This window comes from Wolffia australiana, chromosome 9 (genome assembly GCF_029677425.1).
Source record: "Wolffia australiana isolate 7733 chromosome 9, ASM2967742v1".
Taxonomy (NCBI): domain Eukaryota; kingdom Viridiplantae; phylum Streptophyta; class Magnoliopsida; order Alismatales; family Araceae; genus Wolffia; species Wolffia australiana.
Genome location: NC_135843.1, coordinates 10,209,619 through 10,216,373, shown reverse-complemented (window position 1 = coordinate 10,216,373; position 6,755 = coordinate 10,209,619).

Genomic DNA, 6,755 nt, shown 5'->3' with positions numbered 1-6,755 from the left:
GTCATAGGAAATACAGACCCTAAATATATGATTTGACTTGTTCAGCATATGGTCAAACTAAGTAGCTTTTTAATATAACTAAGGCTCCTATTTTTTATTCACATATAATCAGTCAACTAGTTGACCGAGGGCCTATTGTGCTTTGGTCACGACCCTTATTAAGGCATGCACCAATTTGAACATTCATCAAAAAACACTTTAAAACATTGTGCTAAACATGCCCTTAAAGCTTAATCTTCACATATCTAAATATTCTAATGGGATAAGAAAGACTGAATAATACACACTAGGTTTATGCTAATTCTTTCGTCTGGTCCTGAAGGATGACACTTTGATTCCTTTGTAATCTTATCTAAAATTCCTCACCAAACAAATAATTTTACCCGACACTTTTTCATTACTCTTTGGCATAGAAGTAAAAAAATGATTTCCTGTAAAAAATATCAATATTTTCAACTTGTATCAATTATTTCATCCCTTGTCTTCATTTCTCATTAAAATGTAATCATGACCTAAGAGCGCTGGAAAAGGTGTAGTCATCAATAATAGATAGATAATCATGTGATATCCCTTGTTTTTCTGTCAGGTTGAAGAATAGCTTAGCTGAAATATGGTTACAGATTAAAGGATTAGAGTTAGTGTTTCAACTTTTTTGATTACATGATGATCAAATTTTTTGATTAGAGATAGTGTATCAATGTGCACTGAATTTTTAAATTTTTCAACGTTGTACACAAATTCTAATTGCAATGAATGAAACCATTACAATTACTATATGTTGGGTTGTGGTAGACATGATTGGTGATGCAAAGACAATTTGCCCAACATCAATTAAAATGGAATCATGGAGGATTTAAAAAAAACCAAAAATGATGATTGAGTTACCTTGTGGATTATTGAATCCTCGTCCTTTTGGTTTCTCGAGTTACTCATCAAGAACCAAACAACTGTACATCCTCTAGACATATCCACTTTGATTTCATCAAGAACCAAACAACTGCACCCATATACGAAACATATAACTTGTAAAAATGTTTCTATTTCCAATCACCACATTGAATCTCCTTGTCTCATGGTGCATAAGCATTGGGACAATGTGGCAAGAATAACTTAATCATTCAAATTAGTGGTGAACTCATTCAACCATAACTTTCTCCATGGAGACATTAGCTGTAGTGATCTGTGCATCTTTTATCATCAAGCTTGAGGTTAGCCTACTTCAAAGCTTTCCCATAGGTAATAACCTGTTTTAGTATGAACCTGAATCTAGATACTTAAAGACAGAAAGAGGCAAATTCTGAAGACTGAAAATTATAGATTTAGGCCGGTGGAGAGAGAAAGTTAATGAATTTTTGGTAAAATAAAGGTATTTTCTGCGAATCTAACCTTGAATTCACAATCACGATAAAAGTTAATAAAATTTTCATGAAATTTAATTATTTACTTAAAAAAATTCTTCCTTGAGCATATTCATTTTGTCCATGCTTGATATTTTGGAAACAAATAAGAAATAACTCAATAAGCCAAAAACCATCAACAGTTTTCATCTAAGATCACCTTGAAATTTCACTCTGAAGCTGCCTATGTCCTTCATGGCGAACCACTACTTGGGGCATACCCTTAAGCCAACGTTTTGGTGGGGAACAACAGGGAAAATGCCCCCCCCCCTTAACGAGATAGATTTCCTTTTATTTCCTTTTCTTTTCATGAAATTGTTTTGTTTTTTTTATTGTAATTCCAAATGTCCCAATAAAGAAGGGGCTATAAAAGCCATCTCTCTTGACATAAACATTGGTGAAATTTGAATAGAGAAAATCTTCATTTTCACCCTATGGGCTTCGCCGTTGCCGTGCTGCCACTCTTGCACCAAACTCTCATTCTCATTTGCGACGTGCTATTGTCGTCGTTTGCCTCTTTTCGCCAGTCGGAATCGTTTGGCCTCTTCGTCATGGTCGTCACCATCACTCTCCACCGTCGTCCTGCATCAATTTGGTATCAGAGTGCAAAATTCTAATGGAGACATCTGCATCACATTCTTCATTATCGATTCACTACACTTCCTTCTATGAAGCATTTCATCGAGTCCTGGTGAACGGATTCCAACTGATTCATGAGGGCTTCCAAAGATTCGAGTCTTACATGTATAGGATCGAAGCATGCACGAGGCGTCCCATTGTGCCTAGCGAGCTCCCTGTCTGCCGATGCGAGGATCATCCCAAGCCACACAAAGTATCATCTGGGTCGGCTTAGCGACCGCTTAATCCATCGGCTCCGCTTCCTATAGTGGCCTCCATGGCTCCCACCGTCTATGCCCCTCTACCATCGACCAAAACCTCGTATCCCGTGGTGGCACAACCATCCATGCTAAGGGGCATCACAAACCCTAGCGTTCATGACCGTCTGAGGTCAAATCCAAGACGACTCGTAGTGGGGTCTCGCGAACCCACCCTTGTGGGGGGACCCGATCTCGTCTATGTAGCTCAAGCATTTGATAGTAAATCTGTTTCAGCTCACTGTTGGGCCTCACGGACCCACCCTAGTGGGGAAATCAGAATCCCCCTGCCCAGCTCCATCGGCGCTCAACATCACCCCGGCATTTGTCGTCCCTAAGCTGGCGCCCCTCCCTTGAGATTGGGTTGACAACTCGCGCAGCCACCCAGTGTTCCGCCCTGCGCCATGGGTCCGTGCTGCCATTCGTAGCTCCGCCTTGTGCGGCCATCGTGTGTCACCGTCAATGACTCCATCCTGTGCTGACTTCCCCCTTTGTTGCCCGCGTCGCCCCCCGTGGCTCCTACCTGTGCTGTGACGCGCCACACACACTCGGAGTGGCTGCCTCGCGCCCTTTGACTATGCCTTCTGCCGATGCCTCATGCTGTTGCTTGCTATTGCACCATCGTCACATGGTGCCCCCATTCGGCGTTGACAATTCGTGCAGCCATGGACGCGCCGCCGAGGTGGCGCTGACTGTTGGATCTTTGTCAGGTAAGTTTATTTTGAATGATTTATCAACATTTTGAATTTAATGAGTAATTAATCCTTCTTGATGCAGGTTATTAGAGTAAATAAAAGAATAATAGTATTTGATTTTATAAATAATAATATTTTATCAATGTAAAATTGGCTTAAAAATATTAAATATATATGTAGGTTGGTTTGGGTTTTGAACCCGAGATCTCTCAAGAGTTTGTTTTAAAAAGGAGGGCCTTTAACCATTCCTCCTACTTTATCTTTTTGATATAGAAGAAACAATTATATATATAATACTTTTTTCGCCCCATTAGGGTAAAATGACTATAAAAGCACCTTTTTTGGAAAACGTGCTCACTTTTTGGGCGCCCACTCTCTCTCCAAAAGTTTGTGCTCACCTTGAGATCTGAGAAATCGGGGCTTTGTTGGTGGTTTGATGCAACATTCATTCTTGGGAATCTGCATTCATAAAGTGCACTTGATTTTTTTATTCAATCCTGATAATCTTCTTGAGAATATAATAATACTTCCAACTTGTGATCTATATCTTGGATCAAAATTCTGATATTAGTAATTCAGATTAGTCATCACTCATTTTATAATTCTTGATTCTTCAATCTTTAGTTCAAAATTGAATATTCAAATAGATTTTCCTATTCCGAAATCTGAAATTAGGAAATTCTAATTTGACTCTTGATTCTTTAATCTTCAATTCAGAAGTGGGTATTTGAATTTTTGGTGGATCACTAATCTGAAATTTGAAATTGATCTTTTCTATTTTTAACCTAGAAACCTTATAATTGAAAGTAGAAATTGATTTCCTAATTCGATTCAACAATTCTTGATTCAACATCTTGACGACTGAGTTGAGTATAAAGATTTAATGATCGTTTATCTTTGCTGAAATACATCCTTGTTAAATCGACTTTGTAATAATCGATTGGTTATTAATCATTCATCTTATCCATATCGAATTTGCTTGCCTGCATCAAGTCAGTGCATTCATATAATTTGATCATAATACATAACTTGATTTGGTATTACCTATTAGTTGAATTTAATCATTTCATATCAATTCAATTAGTCTGGTTGTGACTGTACTCTTCAACTGATTTTATTTGTACTTGTTAATCCAGTTTAATCATAAATTTGATTAAAAAATTGATCATATTTTTTTGGTCATTGATTTGATAATACTTCATCTCATCTGGTGTACCTAATTTTGATTTGATCACATCTGATTAATTGATTAATACATCAATCATAACCTTGATTGGCATCAACCAACATTATTTTTTTTCTCATAAAGTAAATTGAAATCGATTACATCTATTACTCTAAATCGATCTCATTTAATTCTAAAGATTGATTTCAATTGATAATAGTGGATGTTATCATTGATTTAATCATAGCTGATCATATCCAATATATCCAGTTGGTTTGATCACTTTGTGATTAAAATTTGATCAATCAGTAAAATCAACTTGACTTTGACTTTCTCAATTACTTTTGATTATTCATAACTGATCGAATACGATTAACACAATTGAAGTAAATTGAGATTGTTATTTGATTTTGTTTGATCACACTGAGCTTAGAAGGTTTGACTTGTATTATTGAATTGAATTTGAATTTCCATCATATTTCATTCTACTATTCTGATTTGATTGAAATTGATTATTCAGATTCAATATTTGATCCATATTACATTAGATAATATCAAACTGAACTTGATTTTAAGTGACTTATCATTCTGCTACTCTCAAGTTGATAGTATAGTGTCTTTTGATAAATCTAGTTAGGAAATATATTTGGACTGAAATTGGTGAACATTGGAAGTTAGTGTGTTGACCAAGGGTCAACTAGGGAAGCTAGGTCTTTGTTCTATTGCAGGAAGGTGGTCACCGAGGCTGAGAAGATAAGCTTGGGTCAGGACAAGGAGGGTTGACATTAGGAGCTCCGTGGTGGTGTGGAGTAGACGTCTCTAGTTTTTCTTATTCTTGACTTAAGTGTAATTGTCAAGCGAGAGTGACGCTCACCCCGCTTATAGTGAATTGTGGTTTTTTATAGGACTTTCATTGAGCCTGTGACTGTCCTGAGATCTAGACGATCTCCCGCGGCTGCATTAAGGGCACTTGTGCCCCCAAGCAGGGTAAAAGATTGTGTTAAGGTGAGAAGAGTGGTTGAGAGACAATATGAAACAAGGAATCTTAAAAAGAAAATTAGATAACATAAATACAAAAGTAGACTAATTCACCCCCCTCTTAGTCTTCACTGACGCCCTTGCGTCACCAAGCTCGAGGTGCGATCTCGCGCCAGCAGGCTTGCACAATCACCCTTCCCCCAAGTGATCGCACCGCCATAGGTACATCACCAAGCTCAAGCCGCCATGGACATGCCGTTGAGCTCGCGCTGCCGTTGATCATGACAATGTCTCACCGATGTTTATCAACCTCCTCGAGCGCCCTCCAGCTGTTTGTGACAATGTCTCACCGAGACTAGCACACTACTATGCTACCTGTAATCCATTTCTCATGCCGTTGGGTGTGATCATACCAGCACTCTTGCGTCATGCTCATCCACGTAACTCATCGGAGTGGAGTTCTCGATGAAGGGGAGAATTGGTGGGGAACAACAGGGAAAACGCCTCCCCTTAACAAGATAGATTTCCTTTTATTTCCTCTTCTTTTCTTGAAATTTTTTTGGATTTTTTTTTTATTGTAATTCCAAATGTCCCAAGGGAGAAGGCTATAAAATCCATCTCTCTTGAAGTAAACATTGGTGAAATTTGAATAGAGAAAATCTTCATTTTCACTCTTTGGGCTTCGCTGAATAGAAAATATCTAATCTCACTCGTATGATAAATATGGTTGATATGTTGGCCATTAGTGTGGAGACACTAAAGAAAACTAATAGGTGCTCATTAAAAACTTTCAGTCAGGTTGAGTAAGTGGTCCTTAGACCTAAGATACCAATTATGTCTTCTGGGTGGACAATTTTGCTTTGGATATTACCACCTAGTTACTATTCAGGGAATTGCTAACTTTCTTTGCCTTATTACAACAAGAAATTTTAAAAAAGTGATTGTGGTTAGGATGGGATTGCTCACCCTTAGTATAAAGGAAGACAAGTAAGATGATAACAAGAAATCCTTGGCCAAAGTAATGGAGTATCAGAGAAGAGATGTGCAATGAGTTTGAAATGCATTAATACATGGTGGGATGGCCAATTTGATTTTGATCATAAACCATGCCATAAGGGGTACTAGGAGTGTGAAGTCGATGAAGGACTATACATACATGATCTCTGAAGACAATAATATTTCCTTGAGAGATTCCATATGCTCTTTTGTATCTTTACAGTATGAGATGTAGCTTGGCACTTCACATGCTGGAAACCCAAGATATCAATTTTGTTAAATCAAAACCTGATTAATTATTCTGTCTGTTGACATAGATATTTAATTATATTGGTCAGGGAATTTTTCTATTTATTCCTAACTGTAATGTAAAAGAAAAATTCTGAAACTTATAGTATATATTCTGATGTCTAGAAGACCATTTGGAAAATTCATTCAGTCCATACCTGATGCTATCATAATGACATGAGGATGACGGTGGTTTGATAAGGGGATCATTGAGATGAAGTAGGAGCTTTGATGTACCAGAGATTGTCTAAATGTCTAGAACATGGACATATGAACAACTTAAGATGTCTCTCTTGAGGAATCAAGAAATTACAAATCCAATCTGCACAAATGTGATTTGATCATCATTTTAAACTGTTTT